This window comes from Trachypithecus francoisi, unplaced genomic scaffold (assembly GCF_009764315.1).
Source record: "Trachypithecus francoisi isolate TF-2019V2 unplaced genomic scaffold, Tfra_2.0 Lachesis_group12, whole genome shotgun sequence".
NCBI classification, from domain to species: Eukaryota; Metazoa; Chordata; class Mammalia; order Primates; family Cercopithecidae; genus Trachypithecus; species Trachypithecus francoisi.
In genome coordinates, this window is record NW_022681457.1 from 63570474 (window position 1) to 63588212 (window position 17739).

Here is a 17739-nt window from a genome sequence, read left to right on the forward strand (position 1 = left end):
AAAAAAAGAAGAAGAAGAAAAATAATTATTAAGCAAACCAGCCCATATTTTATGTTGTTATCTTTCAAATTTTCAAGTCGAAACCTAATTTTCAAGTACGGTACTGGTAAAAGTTATTAGTGAGTGCTGAGAATTCTAAATATGATTATGAGCTTTATTTGTGGATTTTTTTTTTTTTTTTTTTTTTGAGACAGAATCTGGCTCTGTCTCCCAGGCTGGAGCGCAGTAGCCGGATCCCAGCTCACTGCAAGCTCCACCTCCCGGGTTTACGCCATTCTCCTGCCTCAGCCTCACGGGATTTTTTTTTTTTTTTTTTTTTTTTGAGAAGGAGTCTCGCTCTGTCACCCAGGCTAGAGTACAGTGGCGTGATCTCGGCTCACTGCAAGCTCCGCCTTCTGGGTTCACGCCATTCTCCTGCGTCAGCCTCCCAGTAGCTGGGACTACAGGTGCCCGCCACCACGCCCGGCTAACTTTTTTGTATTTTTAATAGAGATGGTGTTTCATCGTGTTAGCCAGGATGGTCTTGATCTCCTGATCTCGTGATCTGCCCACCTTGGCCTCCCAAAGTGCTGGGAGTACAGGCTTGAGCCACTGCACCCAGCCATTTTTTTTTTTTGAGTCAAGAGTTTCACCCTTGTTGCCCAGGCTGGAGTGCAATGGTGCAATCTTGGCTCACCGCAGCCTCTGCCTCCTGGGTTCAAGCTATTCCCTTGCCTCAGCCTCCCGAGTAGCTGTGATCACAGGCATGCACCACCATGCCCGGCTAATTTTTGTATTTTTAGTAGAGACAGGGTTTCACCATGTTGGTCAGGCTAGGGTCTCAAACTCCCGACCTCAGGTGATCTGCCAGCCTCAGCCTCCCAAAGTGCTGGGATTATAGGCAGGAGCCACCACACCCAGCCTTTTTTTTTTTTTTTGAGGTGGAATCTTACTCTGTCACCGTGCTGGAGTGCAGTGGCACGATCTTGGCTCACTGCAACATCTACCTTCCAGGTTCAAGCAGTTCTCTGCCTCGCCTCCTGAGTAGCTGGGATTACAGGCACTCGCCCCCACACCTGGGTAACTTTTTTGTATTTTTAATAGAGACGGTGTTTCATCATGTTAGCCAGGATGGTCTTGATCTCCTGACCTCGTGATCTGCCCACCTTGGCCTCCCAAAGTGCTGGGAGTACAGGCATGAGCCACCGCGCCCAGCCATTTTTTTTTTTTTTTGAGTCAGAGTTTCACTCTTGTTGCCCAGGCTGGAGTGCAATGGTACAATCTTGGCTCACCGCAACCTCTGCCTCCTGAGTTCAAGCTATTCTCCTGCCTCAGCCTTCCGAGTAGCTGGGATTACAGGCATGCGCCACCATGCCCAGCTAATTTTTGTATTTTTAGTAGAGACAGGGTTTCACCATGTTGGTCAGGCTAGGGTCTCGAACTCCCGACCTCAGGTGATCTGCCAGCCTCAGCCACCCAAAGTGCTGGGATTATAGGCAGGAGCCACCGCACCCAGCCTTTTTTTTTTTTTTTTTGAGGTGGAATCTTACTCTGTCACCATGCTGGAGTGCAGTGGCACGATCTTGGCTCACTGCAACATCTGCCTCCCAGGTTCAAGCAGTTCTCTGCCTCGGCCTTCTCAGTACCTGGGATTACAGGCACCCGCCACCATGCCCAGCTAATTTTTTGTATTTTTAGTAGAGACAGGGTTTTACCATCTTGGCCAGGTCGGTCTCGAACTCCTAACCTCAAGTGGTCCTCCCGCCTTGGCCTCCCAAAGTGCTGGGGTTATAGGCTTGAGCCACCCTGCTCGTCCTGTGGATTTTATTATATGGAATCATTGGTTTGTAGAGAGTCCCACACATGTTTATAGAATAATGTTTCCAATTCTAAATTCATAGTTGCTGATATTCAGATGCATTTGAGTCTTACTCAGTACATTTCTTGGGATCTTTGATAGTTTTTTTGTTTGTTTAAGAGACAGAGTCTTGCTCTGTCGCCCAGGCTGAAGTGTAGTGGCACGATCTCGGCTCACTGCAACCTCTGCTTCCCAGGTTCTAGCAGTTCTCCTGTCTCAGCCTCCTGAGTAGCTGGGACTACAGGCGCATGTGGCCACACCTGGCTAATTTTTTGTATTTCGATAGAGATGGGGTTTCACCGTCTTGCCCAGGCTGGTGTCAAACTCCTGAGCTTAGGCAGTCCACCCGCCTTGTCCTCCTAAAGTGCTAGGATTACAGGCGTGAGCCACCACACCTGGCCTCTTTGATAGTTAAAATGAAATATTCTTCTTTCAGGGCTCTAGATTACAATGTAAGATTAGAATACAAGTTTCATTCAAAGTAAAGATAACCTTTTTTCTTGTTTTCATTTAGGAAATGATTTATTAAAATTTGATCTATTATATTTGTTTGATTTTTAAAATTACTTTTAGCTCTTCAGAGAGTTAATCTGACATTAGTTTTTCCATCCTTCTACATCCAGGTGAAGTTCCTGGATATGAGATCCTAGGAAGGAGAATGTTCCTTACCCCATCCTGGGGTTAAGATCACCAGTCTTTTGAGTCAGATCTGATGATTGAGGTGCCTGAATAAGCTAACTAACACTGCTTTGGGTTAACCAAAAAAAGAACTCGACCTTTAAGTAACACAGCTAATTTTTACTGTTTAAAAGTGATTTTGAAGGGATTTCCAAGAAGAACTTAGAGTTATTTCTCATCAGACACAGCATCATTGGTGTAAATCAGGGTTTATCAAACTTTTTCTATTAAGGGCAGACACAAATTTTAGGCTTCATGGACCACATGTGGCCTCTCTCACATATGCTTTGTTTTTGTTTTTGTTTTAAGACGGAGTTTCATCTTGTAGTCCAGGCTGGAGTGCAATGGCGCGATCTTGGCTCACTGCAACCCCGCCTCCCGGGTTCAAGCAATTCTCCTGCCTCAGCCTCCCGAGTAGGTGGGGTTACAAGCGCCCGCCACCGTGCCTGGCTAATTTTTGTATTTTTAGTAGAGATAGGGTTTCACCATGTTGGTCAGGCTGGTCTCAAACTCCTGACCTCAAGTGATCCAACCGCCTCAGCCTCCCAAAGTACTGGGATTTACAGGTGTGAGCCTCCGCTCCCGGCCTTGTTTTTATTCTTTGTTTTACAACGTTTAAAAATGTGAAAGTCAGTTTTACTTTGTGGGCCCATCTATTCCATGGTTGGGGTTTGGTTCATGCGTTCTAGTTTGCTGCACCTGGTGGTATAAGTGTATAATCACTTCCTTGGGTCAGGGTCATTCTACCTTGGATCTATCTTTGTAATTTTTTTTTTTTTTTTTTTTTTTTTTGTGAGACGGAGTCTGGCTCTGTCGCCCAGGCTGGAGTGCAGTGGCCGGTTCTCAGCTCACTGCAAGCTCCACCTTCCGGGTTTACACCATTCTCCTGCCTCAGCCTCCCCAGTAGCTGGGACTACATTAGCTGGGACTACAGGCGCCCGCCACCTCGCCCGGCTAGTTTTTTGTATTTTTTAGTAGAGACGGGGTTTCACTGTGTTAGCCAGGATGGTCTTGATCTCCTGACCTCGTGATCCGCCCGTCTCAGCCTCCCAAAGTGCTGGGATTACAGACTTGAGCCACCGCGCCCGGCCTTTTTTTTTTTTTTTTAAGATAAGAGTCTTGCTCTGCTGCCCAGCCTTGAGTGCAGTGGCGATCTCAGCTCACTGCAACCTCTGCCTCCTGGGTTCAAGCAATTCTCATGTCTCAGCCTCCCAAATAGCTGGGATTATAGACATGTGCCAACACACCCAGTGAATTTTTATATTTTTAGTAGAGACAGGGTTTTGCTATGTTGGCCAGGCTGGTCTCGAACTCATGGCCTCAAAATGCTGAGATCACAGGCATGGGCCACCGTGCCCAGCCATCTTTGTCATTTTTTTTTTTTTTGAGACAGAGTCTTGCTCTGTTGCCCAGGCTAAAGTGCAGTGGCGTGGTCTCGGCTCACAGCAATCTCTGTCTCCTGTGTTCAAGCGATTCTCATGCCTCAGCCTCCCAAGTAGCTGGGACTACAGGCACGTGCCACCACACCTGGGTAATTTTTTTTGTATTTTTAGTAGAGACGGGTTTCACCATGTTGACTAGGCTGGTCTCAAACTCCTGACCTCAAGTGATCCACCTACCTCGGCCTCCCAAACTGGTGGAATTGCAGGCGTGAGCCACCACGCCCAGCCATCTTCTTAATTTCTTTCTTTTTTTTTTTTTTCTTTGAGACGGAATCTGGCTCTGTCGCCCGGGTGGGAGTGCAGTGGCCGGATCTCAGCTCACTGCAAGCTCCGCCTCTCGGGTTTTACGCCATTCTCCTGCCTCAGCCTCCCGAGTAGCTGGGACTACAGGCGCCCGCCACCTTGCCCGGCTAGTTCTTTTTTTTGTTTTTTTTTTTCTATTTTTTAGTAGAGACGGGGTTTCACTGTGTTAACCAGTATGGTCTGGATCTCCTGACCTCGTGATCCGCCTGTCTCGGCCTCCCAGAGTGCTGGGATTACAGGCTTGAGCCACCGCGCCTGGCCCGTAATTTCTTTCTTTTTTTTTTTTTTTGAGACGGAGTCTCGCTCTGTCACCCAGGCTGGAGTGCAGTGGCGCGATCTCGGCTCACTGCAAGCTCCGCCTCCCGGGTTCCCGCCATTCTCCAGCCTCAGCCTCCAGAGTAGCTGGGACTACAGGCGCCCGCCACCACGCCCGGCTAGTTTTTTTGTATTTTTAGTAGACGGGGTTTCACCGTGTTCGCCAGGATGGTCTCGATCTCCTGACCTCATGATCCACCCGCCTGGCCTCCCAAAGTGCTGGGATTACAGGCTTGAGCCACCGCCCCGCCTGGCCCCTAATTTCTAACTGTTTCTATGATCACATTTTATACCCAGGGAAATTACCATTTTAAAGCATGTATAAAATGGCTTGTCATATATTTTTTTTTTTGAGACGGAGTCTTGCTCTGTCGCCCAGGCTGGAGTGCAATGGTGCGATTTTGGCTCTCTGCAAGCTCCGCCTGCCGGGTTCACGCCATTCTCCTGCCTCAGCCTCCCTAGTAGCTGGAACTACAGGCGCCCGCCACCACACCTGGCTAATTTTTTGTATTTTTAGTAGAGACGGGTTTCACCGTGTTAGCCAGGATGGTCTTGATCTCCTAACTTCATGATCTGCCCATCTCGGCCTCCCAAAGTGCTGGGATTATAGGCGTGAACCACCGCGCCCAGCCGGCTTGTTATAATTTTGTTTAAAAATTTGACACATAAAAAACATGCCTTACTTCTCAAAAGAAATGTAAGCAGTGAAACTTCTACCTTCCTTTAGCATCTCATTCCTTTCTCCAGAAGTGACCATTGGTAACTGGTTGTTGTATGCCATTCCAGACTACCGCCTGTACATGCATGGATGTTTACAGATGTGTGCAGCTTTGACTTTGACATAAAGAACCACATTGTTCAGCCACCATGTTGCCTGATCACTGCTTGATAGAGATATGGCAGGAGAGCAGTTAGGAACACTTTGTCCTCTCCTAGAAAGTATTGAACAATCTTAGACTCTGACACAGCTATCACCCCATGATGACATAGTGCTCTTAGCTTTATTCAGGACTTCAGGCAAAAGTGGTTTGAGATATAAGACCAAAGGCTTTTATTTTAACCTGTTACTGAGCTCTTCTTCAGGCCATGCTTGCAGGTATTGGAGGAAACAGTTTGACCTGCAGGGCCCTTTGCTTCCCAACCCTGGAGGGCAAGTGTGCCTGTTGCCCAGGGCAGGACAATTAGAGAAGATAACCAGCCATGAGCAGTAGGGGCTTGGTAAGCCGCTGGGGCACAGCAGTACCTGCTTTGTTTCTTCTGCTTTCCTGGGACTGGCATTGACCCCTGTAGCTGAGAACGGGAAATACTTATTGTTGTAGTTTGGAATTTTGACTTGGCTTTCCGCATTGAAATGCTGATTAGTTAGCTGGAATTCTACCATGGTTTTTTGTACATAATGGGCTGAACAGGCTTTCCCAGACAAGTCTGGAAACTAAGGAGTTGGTGGGTTTTCCAGTTTATGCGTCTATTCTGAGTTTCAAACAGCTGACTTACAAGTGAGTTTCTAAATGTAATTGCCAAGCATAGGCCCGCAGACTTCACGTTTCACTTTTTCCCCAGAGCAGTGTTTGTTGTTTCTGGAATTTATGTACTGCCAGGGGATTTAGCCATAGGCCAATAAGGGTCTCTCTCAGAATGTTCAGCAACTCAGATGAAATGGGTAGGCATTTGGATTTTTTCCTTTCTGTTTTTTAAGGATTTTTATAAGCAAGGTCCTGAGAGTTGCTTTGACATTCATCCCTGGGGAAAGAGGTCTGTGGCCTAACATTGCTAGGCAAGGCCTCTACTCAGGCGCTCAGTCTGGGACTGTGGGTGAGAAAAGCTCTGGATTTGAGAGTATTCAAATATTTGACCATTTAAGAGCTAGGACAAAGGACGATCCTGTCCCCTTGCCATGTGGCCAGTGCATGTGTACAGTGTTCCCAGGTGATTTTGACTTACAGCCAGGTTTGGGCTGTGGTTATTGATTGACAGATACTGATGCCTGTGTCCAGGAATGGTGGTGGCTGACTGTGTGCTCTGCCACCATGCCTTGGAACCAGCCGGGCATATGTGAGTCCTGTCCAGTCTGTACTCACCAGTGACTTTGTCCCTTAGCCCAAGTGGTTCACCATCACAGTCTCCATGTTAGAGAAGTGAGTTGTGATTCTAGGGTTTCACTAACTGACTAGTGCCTGCGACACTGTTTGGTACATCAGCCTAGGAAGTCAGTTACAGGGCACAGAGTCAGAAGACCTGGGTTTGGAAGGTGACATCTGTCACTTAAATTACTTGTTTAGTGGAAGTGTATGTAAATAAAAGAATCAAAGTGACTTGTGATTTGTGCTTTCATTCCACAGATATTTATTATATGCCTCGTTTCTGCCTGGTGCTACTCCAGCATATTGATTGCAGCAGTGAACGTGACAGAAATCTCTCATGTAGCTAGAAGGGAATTTCGATGTTAGAGAAGGTAGTTAGAAAAGGTACCATTGAGAAGGTGACATTTGAGTAAAGGCCTGAAGGGATGAGAGAACAAGCCTGTTGGCCAAGAAAAGAGGATTCTAGGCAGAGGGAGCGCCTAGCAGAGTCCCAGAGGCAGGAGCCAGGGAGGAGCCAGCCTGGAGTGTTGGAAGAGTAGCACGGAACTTGCTGTGGCTGAAACAGAGTGAACGGAAGGGAGAGAAGTTGGGGTGAGGTCAGAAAGGTAAAGAGGAGCCACTCTGTTGTCTGTTCTGAGTAGCCAGGTAGGAGGCAGGGTGAGGTACACTTCTGAAAGGCAGGGGAAGGGAGGGCAGCAGGCTGGGCTCTGCCATTCTTATGTAGTGAGCAGTGATGCCACTTCTCCCCTTGCCTCCTTCATACTGGGTAGCTCCAGGGCTCTGGTTTTACATAGGGTCCTCACTGTTGAGAGGTGTTGGTCCTCTGTGTAGGCAGTCCAGGAACCAAGGGCAACCATGGGGCTCCCAGGAGTTGTATGTCTCTAAGGAGTCTATATTTTATAAATTCCAGCATTTATTGATTTTTCAAGTGTTTACCATCTTGTGAATAAGCAGACAGACATTTATACACACACACACACACACACACACACACACACACACACACATATATATTACAGATTAGGCCTTGCTATATTGCTCAGGCTAGCCTCGAACTCCTGGGCTCAAGTAGTCCTCCAACCTCAGCTTAGTATGTGTCACTGTGCCTGGCTCTCAAATTACACAGTTGCATCTTGGCTTTCAGTTTGACACAACGACAAATTTCTTTTGTATATATGTGATTACCCATCAATATGTTTGAAATAATTTATCTGTGAGTGCTGACTGACTCTTAATTAAGGACCTTAATTCAGGTATATTAACATTTATTTTGGATAGATATATGCCAAGAATATTGTAGAGTAACAATAATGGAAAATATTAGAAACTGGTTTCAGAAATATGATTTGCATTAACCTTAATGGAATTAAATGTGCATCCTGTTCCTTCTTTTTTTTTTTTTGTCCTAAAGGTAAAAGTCAGTGTTACTTGTTTTGACTGGTAGATCTTCCGTAACAGATTATGGAGTAAATATTTCCTAATGGTATGTGCCAGATGAAAGTTCATATTGCTGCTGCTAATCAGAAACTGAAGTTCACCTCATAAAAAGCTTGTATGAATCCAATTTTGAAACTTGCTAATTTCAGGTCAGTCTTTTTTTGGCTTGCTTTTTTGCTGAGGTGAATCTGCCATTACCTAAATTGTCTTCAGACTTTAGCCTGTAGAGGAAGCTGTACTTAATTAAACAGCTGGAATTTGAGTAATTCTGTAAATTTGCATTGTGGTCAACAAACATGGTTTACCATCTGCCTAGCCCATTCTACGTGGGTGGAAGCCACCAGGACCAGTGGGCATCTGTCACTGTGGAGGGACTGGACCCTTTGACTTTGATTGAGACAGGCATGTGCAACCAACTCATTATTCTGATAATTGCTCATTGAAAGGAGAAAAGTAAGGAAGTAAGCAAATTTCCTGCTTTTCCGGTAGAAACTGTTTTTCATGGTAACCAAATAGCCCTAATGGATGAGAGAAAAATCTCCACTTTGCAGACCATGATCAATTCAGTGACTCAACCAGTGGCCAACAGTGGAGGATGAAACCATTTGTTGGAAGGTTGCTGAGGAACTGCATTTGGGAGAATCAAGCCTTCCCCACCCAAATCCCATTGATCAGCCTTAGTGTCATGGAAATGGAGACAGGTAATCGTGTCTCCTGATGTGCTGCAGTAAGAACCACACAACATCTCTAATATTAATAATATTATTCTACTTCTCCCTCTTAAAAAAAAAAACCTGAAATAATCTAATCTAGCTTCTAAAATGAATCCAGTCTACAGGAAATGTGGGGTGCAGTGACGCAAGTTATGCAATACCACGAGAAAGCAACCAGACAAATTCAGAATGTGGCATATCCTGTAATAAGTTGACCTGATTTGGTTTTTTTTTTTTTTTTTTGAGACGGAGTCTCGCTCTATCGCCCGGGCTGGAGTGCAGTGGCCGGATCTCAGCTCACTGCAAGCTCCGCCTCCCGGGTTTACGCCATTCTCCTGCCTCAGCCTCCCGAGTAGCTGGGACTACAGGCGCCCGCCACCTCGCCCGGCTAGTTTTTTGTATTTTTTTAGTAGAGACGGGGTTTCACCGTGTTAGCCAGGATGGTCTCGATCTCCTGACCTCGTGATCCGCCCGTCTCGGCCTCCCAAAGTGCTGGGATTACAGACTTGAGCCACCGCGCCCGGCGACCTGATTTGTTTAACAAGTCAGTAGCATTAAAAAAAATTACAGGCCGGGCGCGGTGGCTCATGCCTGTAATCCCAGCACTTTGGGAGGCCGAGGCGGGCGGATCACGAGGTCAGGAGATCGAGACCATCCTGGCTAACACGGTGAAACCCAGTCTCTACTAAAAATACAAAAAATTAGCCAGGCGTGGTGGTGGGCGCCTGTAGTCCCAGCTTCTCGGGAGGCTGAGGCAGGAGAATGGCATGAACCCGGGAGGCGGAGCTTGCAGTGAGCTGAGATCCGGCCACTGCACTCCAGCCTGGGCGACAGAGCGAGACTCCGTCTCAAAAAAAAAAAAAAAATTACACAGAATGTACTGTTCTGGATTAAAAGAGAGTTAAGCAATATAACAACCAAATAAAATTACCTTTTTGGGGTTGAGATTCAAACCAAATGTGAAAAGATAATGTTTAAAAGATAATTTGGGAAGCTTGAACACATACTGAGTCTTGGTTGACTGGGATTTGCTTCAAAAAAAAAAAAAAATGATGGGTAGGGATAGATGGAAAAAGTATGGCAAAATGTTAATGGAATTGAAACTTTTAATTTTTTTGTAGAGACAGGATCTTGCTGTGTTGCCCAGGCTGATCTCAAACTCCTGGGCTCAAGTGATCCTCTCACCTCAGCCTCCTACAACACTGGGATTATAGTCATGAGCCACTGTGCCTGGCCATAGGATTGAAGCGTTTTGATGGGTACATGCTTTTGTGTACGTTTGGACCTTTTCCAAGTTTGCAAAAAGTGAGAGAGAAATTCAGGAATGTATTAAAAGTGTAATATATCAGAGTACCCAATAAATAACTCCATTTCATGAAGGGGTTTTCGCATGTGAAGTGGTCTTCTAACAGAAAGGGGAGCATTATTGAGTAGTTAGAAAACCCAAGGTATAGGGATGAAGAGAAAAGCATGTGTTCTTCAAAAAATGAAGAGAATAAAAGTGAATCAAAGGAGAAAATGGGAACAGAGAAAAGACCCTCTCTGAAAGTGGGAGGCCAGCAGCAGGGTAGGAGTCAAGGAAAGAATGAAATGTTGCTAGTTTGGGGGACTAGTGATTGAATGACAATGTTGCTGTCTTTTCAGAGAGTAGGATTTAAAATTTTGAGTTGCTGAAAACGCTTGAGTGAATTTGCTGGAAAAATTAGGTTTGGTGGGTAGATTAGAAGGAAACAAATAGGAGAGTTCATGGAATATAATTTCAGATAGAACTGGCTTTCCTGAATTAATTTTTTGGTTCTGGTCAGCTTGGGAGACCTCACAGGATTGGATATGGCCTGTTCTGGCAGCCTCCCTCCTCTCTACAAACCAGGAACCTGAGCACCCATAAAACAGCATTTGCCTGAAGTCCTGAGGGCAGCCAACGAAGGGGTTATGTGTCCTATGTGTCTGCTGCCTCCCTGCTGCATCGGGCCGGTGCAGTCTAATGCAGAGGGGCTTGTTGGCAGAGGCCATCCCACTGTGAGAACAGGCTGCCTTGCCCCTCTGCTAATGGCGAAATGTCCAGAGCCAGGAAATCAGAAGCAGCCTGATGTGGCGGCACCCCTGAGCACCCTTGCTCTCACTAGGACCGCTCCTGAGTAGGCCCAGCCACCTGCCCTGCCTTCCTCTTCTTCCAGCTGAGCCACCCACCTGCCTCGATAAATACACATGAGCTAGCTGCAAGCGTTGCACAGATGATCGGGTCAATAAAAGCGCTCCAGGACTGGTAGGCCAGATAAATAAATAGACAGTGGCACTAGGTGTGATGAGTGCTGTGATGCAGATGGAAAATAGCCTCAAGTCTGTTGACTGGGCAAAACTTTCAACTGCTCCTCTCCCCGCACCCAGCTCACTGTGCCAGGGCCAGCCCTCTTACCAGAACCTCCTACCTAACCAAGAGCGCGTCCGAGCGGGGGCAGGGCAGACAGCCCAGTAGGCCATGGGGAGAGTGAGGAGATACTGGTAACTGCCTCTCAATATGCAATCTCTTTTTTCTTTTTTCCTTCTTCTTTCTTTCTTTACCTTTTTTTTCCCCCAAGACAGGATTTCACTTTGTTGCCCAGGGTGGAGTGCAGTGGCACAATCACAGTTCACTGCAGCCTGAACTCCTGGGCTCAAACGATTCTCCTGTCTCAGCCTCCCAACTATCTGCGTCTACAGGTGCACTTCACCACACCCAGCTAAACTGTATTTTTTGTAGAGTCAGGGTTCCATTACATTGCCCAAGCTGCCCTTTTTTCTTAGTAACAAACTCTCATTTTGTTTTCCATACTGTGCCTGGAATAAGGACTACTCTTAGTTCCTTAAAGCTGGGAGTAGTCACTTGAATAAGATCTGGTTCATGATGGCGTAACTAGAATTACTACATGAGATTACTGGGACGTCTTCTTAAGGGGAAATGGGTGATCCTTTCTCCCCTAATTTTCTACCATCTCCAGTGCGTACAGAATGGCTGAGGGCCATTTAACCATTTACGACCATGAAGTCACCTAGAAATGGGAGCCTCGCATGAGTGTGCTGAGCAGAAAGCTGGGAAGTGGGCTCCTTGTGATGCCCTGGCATCTCTATTCTAGCCCTGGTCCCTCTGCTCTGGATTTGTTTTATCTTAGAAAAAAATAAACATCATTGTTTTTTTCCCCCCGCTCTGAGATGGAGTTTCACTCGAGTACAGTGGAGTACAATGGTGTGATCTCGGCTCACTGCAACCTCTGCCTCCTGGGTTCAGGCGATTCTCTTGCCTCAGCCTCCCAAGTAGCTGGGATTACAGGCGTGTGCCACCACGCCCGGCTAATTTTTGCATTCTTAGTAGAGACGGGGTTTTACCATGTTGGTCAGGCTGGTCTCAAACTCCTGACCTCAGGTGATCCACCTACCCTGGCCTTCCAAAGTGCTGGGATTACAGGCGTGAGCCACTGCACCCAGCAACATTGTTCTTATTTAAGCCACTGTATTGGTTTTGGGTTTGATTTTAATTATTATTATTATTTTTTTTTACTGTAGAGATGGAGCCTCATAGTGTTGCCCAGGCTGGTCTCAAACTCCTGGGCTTAAGTGATCCTCCTGTCTGGGCCTCCTAAAGTACTGGGATTACAGGTGTGAGCCACCATGCCTGGCCTGTTTCTGTTTTTGTTTTGTTATATGTAGATAAACCTGACTAATTAAATGGAAGCAGGAAGACTAGTTAAGGGGCTATTAGAGCAGTCTAAGTGAGGGATGATAGTAGTTTGGAATAGAAGGGTAGCAGAGGTGACTAGAAGTAGTTATATGTATTTTTACTGCGGTAAAATATATGTAACATAAATTTTGCCATTTTAACCATCGTTAAGTGTACAGTAGTGTTAAGTACACTCACATTGTTGTGCAAGCATCACCACCACCCATCTCTAGAACTTTCTTATCTTCCTAAACTGAAACTCTGTACCTGCTCAACAATAACTCCTGGTTCCCCTCTCCTCCCAGCTCCTGGCAACAACCTTTCTTTGTGTCTCTATAAATTTGACTAGGAACCTCGTATAAATGGACTCGTAGAATATTTGTCCTTTTGTGACAAGTGTGTTTCACTTAGTATAATGTCTTTAAGGCTCATTCGTGAGCTTTATATTTCCTTTTAAGGCTAGCATCAGAATTTCCTTCTTTTTAAAGGCTGCGGCCGGGCACAGTGGCTCATGCTTGTAATCCCAGCACTTTGGGAGACTGAGGCGGATGAATCACCTGAGGTCAGGAGTTTGAGACCAGCCTGGCCAACGTGGTGAAATCCCATCTCTACTAAAAATACAAAAAATAGCCAGGCATGGTGATGAATGCCTGTAGTCCCAATTACTTGGGAGGCTGAGGCAGGAGAATCGCTTGAACCTGGGAAGCGGAGGTAGCAGTGAGCCAAGATCGCACCATTGCACTCCAGCCTGGGTGACAAAAGTGAAACTCCGTCTCAGAAAAATAAAAATAAAAATAATAAATAAATAATAAATAAATAAATAAAATAAAGGCTGATAAATATTTCAGCAGTTGTATTTTGCATGGTTTATGACATGAGCACCTAGGTCACTCACTCTCTGGTAGTGCTGTTTACTGAGATGGGGAGTAGTGGGGAAGAGTAAGTTCAGATAATAGGTCTGTGATGCCTGTTAGATATCCCACGGGTGATTTCTAGAGGATAGTTGCATACACAAATCTGGAGTTGAGGGTTGAGGTCCAGAACTTGGAGACCCTCAGTCAGTAGATGAATGTAAAGCTAGAGAACTGAAGGCGGTCATCAAGGAAGAGCGTAGTTGGAGAATGAGTAAACCCTGGGGCACTCCCACATTTACAGTCAAAAGATGAATAGGAAGCCGCCCAGGAGTCTGAAACTGGAACAGCTGGAGAGCTAGGAAGGAAATGAAGCAAGGGTGCTGCTGCTGAAGGGAGGTGAGGCCTCCTCTCCACCCCATTCCAAGATTTGCCATAGTTATACCACTTGGAACTTGGAACACTGTGCACATACAGCCGGCTGGGAGTGTCCCTGTCAGATGTGGATATTGGGATCTCTGTCTCAGTGCGGTAACATGCAAGGCATCTAGTGTGACAGAGTGGCCTCGCCCAAGTGATATGTCATGATAAGGAGACTGGCATATGGAGACTGATTGGAGACTGATTTCCATTTGCCAGTTCCCTGTTTGCCTTTGTAATCGGTTTATCAATTGAGGTATTTTAGTATTCTTGATGGAAATGACAAATTTTAACAAAAAGTACACTCGTGAACAAAAAGAATTTTCTGACCTCTGATGGGCTCCTGAGGCCATATATCAGGATAACTTAAATATATTTTTATCTCTGCCCTATATAAACCCACAGTGTAAACTTGTTTATGGAGAAAACTTTCATTTTGTTTTTATTTATTTTTTGAAACGGAGTCTCGCTCTTTCTTCCAGTCTGGAGTGCAGTGTTGTGATCTTGGCTCACTGCAACCTCTGCCTCCCAGGTTTAAGCGATTCTCCTGCCTCAGCCTCCGGAGGAGCTGGAATCACAGGCGTGCACCACCACGCCCGGCTAATTTTTGTAGAGACAGGGTTTCACCATGTTGACCAGGCTGGTCTTGAACTGTTGACCTCAAATGATCCGCCTGCCTCAGCCTCCCGAAGTGCTGGGATTACAGGCATGAGCCACTGTGCCTGGCCAAAACTTGCATTTTGAATGGGAAAAATTACTCAATAGTAATTAACGTGGACTTAGTTATCTTGAGTGGCGTTTCATTTTTTCCCTGGATGATATTTGGTAATTATTATTATTAGGTGTGTTAAGATTTATAGCAGTGTAGCTGAAATATAAAACTTCCTATGTATATTGATATGGTAACAAATTTTTAATTTATTTTGGAAAGCAAACTATAAAACAACACACAATCTACTTTTTGCAAAAAAAAAAATCTATAGGTACAAATATGGGCTGTTAGGAATCGTACAATCAACGGTTATACCTATTTAGGAATATTTAGAACTATTTGTATGTTTGTATAGCTAATCTTTTCCCCCCGACTTATTGATGATGAGTATTACTGATATAAAAGGTTTTGTGCACCACAGTGCATTGCCCATGAAATATGAACTCAGAAACTGCCTATGCTGTTATTTTCACCAGCAGTGAAGCAGCGTGTCCGGGGGCAGAATGTACTCTTGTGTGAGTTATTAGCATTTGGTGTTGGTTCCGGCACCCTTGGGCATGAGCTTTCTTTCTCTCCCTCATTTGTTCTAAACATAGCATGGCAGCTTTTTTATGCTCTAGGTTATTGGTGACTGCAAGGAGACTGGGTTGTTCTTTAGTTAGTTTTTTACTTATTAGTTTCAGTAAGCCTGTTTCTTACATTTTTCTACTGTAGCATAATCTTCATAAGTACTTTCTATAGTCCAGGCATGGTCTACTGCATTCTCTGTGTCTCTGGGTCTTTGTGTCACATTCTGGTGTGTAGTTCATTATGTAATGAATCCAGTGATCATCAGAACAAAAGAGACCTCATTAAGAACAAGGTTGAGGACACTAGGAACCTGGCCGGGCGTGGTGGCTCAAGCCTGTAATCTCAGCACTTTGGGAGGCCGAGACGGGTGGATCACGAGGTCAGGAGATCGAGACCATCCTGGCTAACACGGTGAAACCCCGTCTCTACTAAAAAACTAGCCGGGTGAAGTGGAGGGCACCTGTAGTCCCAGCTACTCGGGAGGCTGAGGCAGGAGAATGGCGTAAACCTGGGAGGCGGAGCTTGTAGTGAGCTGAGATCCGGCCACTGCACTCCAGCCTGGGCGACAGAGCGAGACTCTGTCTCAAAAAAAAAAAAAAAAAAGAACAAGGTTGAGGACACTAGGAACCTAATGTAACATTTAAGGTATAAATGAGTATTGAAGAGAAAGAAATGATTGCTTTGGAATGTCTAATACAAGCACTCATCTTGGACCTACTTACACTGGGCTTTTAAAGTAATCGGAAATAAATGGATGTATGAGAGTTTTACTTGTTCCTTACTCTAAAGGGATATAAAAAAGATGAACTCGAGTTCATGGAGTTGAGCAGAACAGTGAACTTAGTGAGAAATTATTTGTATTGGTATGAAAATCACACCATGTTTTGGGAAATGGGGTGGACTTGGGCACTCCATAATTCCAACCACATGCAGGTATTACAGGCTGAGTCAGACCTGAGCCTAGAGAGGAATAGCTGCAAGTAAACTTTGAAATATTCCAGGAAAGCAGAGTTGACATGTAGGTTGATCTTCAACAACTGCAGTGGTATAGAAAGAGTGATCTTGGCCAGGCATGGTGGCTCATGCCTGTAATCCCAGCACTTTGGGAGACCGAGGCGGGCAGATCACGAGGTCAGGAGATCGAGACCATCCTGGCTAACACAGTGAAACCCCGTCTCTACTAAAAATACAAAAAATTAGCCGGGCGTTGTGGCGGGTGCGTGTAGTCCCAGCTACTCTGGAGACTGAGGCAGGAGAATGGCAGGAACGTGGGAGGTGGAGCTTGCAGTGAGCCGAGATTATGCCACTGTACTCCAGCCTGGGCCCCAGAGCAGGACTCTGTCTAAACAAACAAACAAAAAAAGACAGAAAGGGTAGTCTTTTGGGGCTCCAAATAGGAAGACCTTAAATTAAAAACTGTTTTACAATCTGAATAAAATATAAATATCACCAAAAAAAAAGGTATTCTGGTCACGTACATGAACACAACATCCTTAGCAGCAGATGTGGTATATGTGCAAAGGAATAGGAAGGTAAACATGCACCCTTCTCCTCCAACATCAAGGGTTGCTAGAAGACAGGCTCTCATTCAGTAGACCCCGATAGCTGTCTGTAATCCATAGCTCCTCTTCTGATTAGTATTTATCCACTACTGTGGCTACATTCTAGATCTTGTCATAGGAAGAAAGTGTAGTCTGGTGGTTGGCAACACAACTTGTGGAGTCAAACAGACCTGGTGTCAGATCCCCACTTATTACCTGCTTGACATTGAGCAAGTTTCTTTATCTCAGTAAACCTCAGTGTTGTCATCTGTAAAATGGGTGAATTGCTCACACCCCACAGGGATGGTTCACCAAATGTAAGGTGCTTGGTATTTAAACACTCAATAAATGCTAGCTGTTGATAGAGCTTCACTGGCATTTTAAACTTAAATGCCTGCCTTTGGCCACTCTGCTCATCCACTCCCCAGCTTCCCACACCTGTTCTGCAATTTGAACAACACAGTCCAGGAAACTTTCTCCATGTGAAGGAGAAAATAGCTTTCCACAGCCCTGGGGTCACACTCTCCCAAATTTATGTCAGGAAGACACCCAAGGACTGGCTCATCCCTGGGTCAAGGAGAGTGGGGTCTGTTTCAGGCGGGAAGCTCAGCTAAGACATGAGATCCTCGTAGAGGAAAGGTGGGCAAAGGCAGGCCAGAGGTTGAGCTCTGTAGTCTCTTAAGAGAAGGTGGTGGTTATGTATCTGCTACTCTGGGTAAATTTTTAGAGCAGATATCTGATGAAATGGCTGTTTCCAAGGTCTAACATTAACCATTGGTTTGATTGGCTTTGAATAAGTTATTTACAGCACAGATATTTTGTTACAATAATAATTTGTATGACTGAGTTGGTCTCTAGGCATCCTGGGTAGGAGAGGGAGGTGCACAGTGGCTGAGCTGTTGTCCTCATTCCTTATTTATAGGAAAGAAGCTTAGGTTAAATGACTCACCCAAGGTCAAACAGGTCCTAAGTGGTGGAGACAACACAGACAATGCCTTTTAAAACTGATGCGTGTCTCTTCCCTCACTCCTTCCTATGGCAGCGTTCTGCCTTTCTTACTGCCACCCCATAGCAAGAGGGCTTCCTCTACCTCATTCTCCCCAGGGGTGATGGCCTTGTCAGAAAGCATCCTGTTCTTGATCTGG

General features: G+C 45.5%; 1 protein-coding gene across 7 annotated transcripts in view; it reads left to right on the top strand.

Annotated features, from left to right (window-relative positions):
* The window catches only part of GARRE1 (granule associated Rac and RHOG effector 1), a 106171-nt gene that overhangs the window by 49191 nt on the left and 39241 nt on the right, over positions 1 to 17739 (top strand). The window lies entirely within an intron of this gene.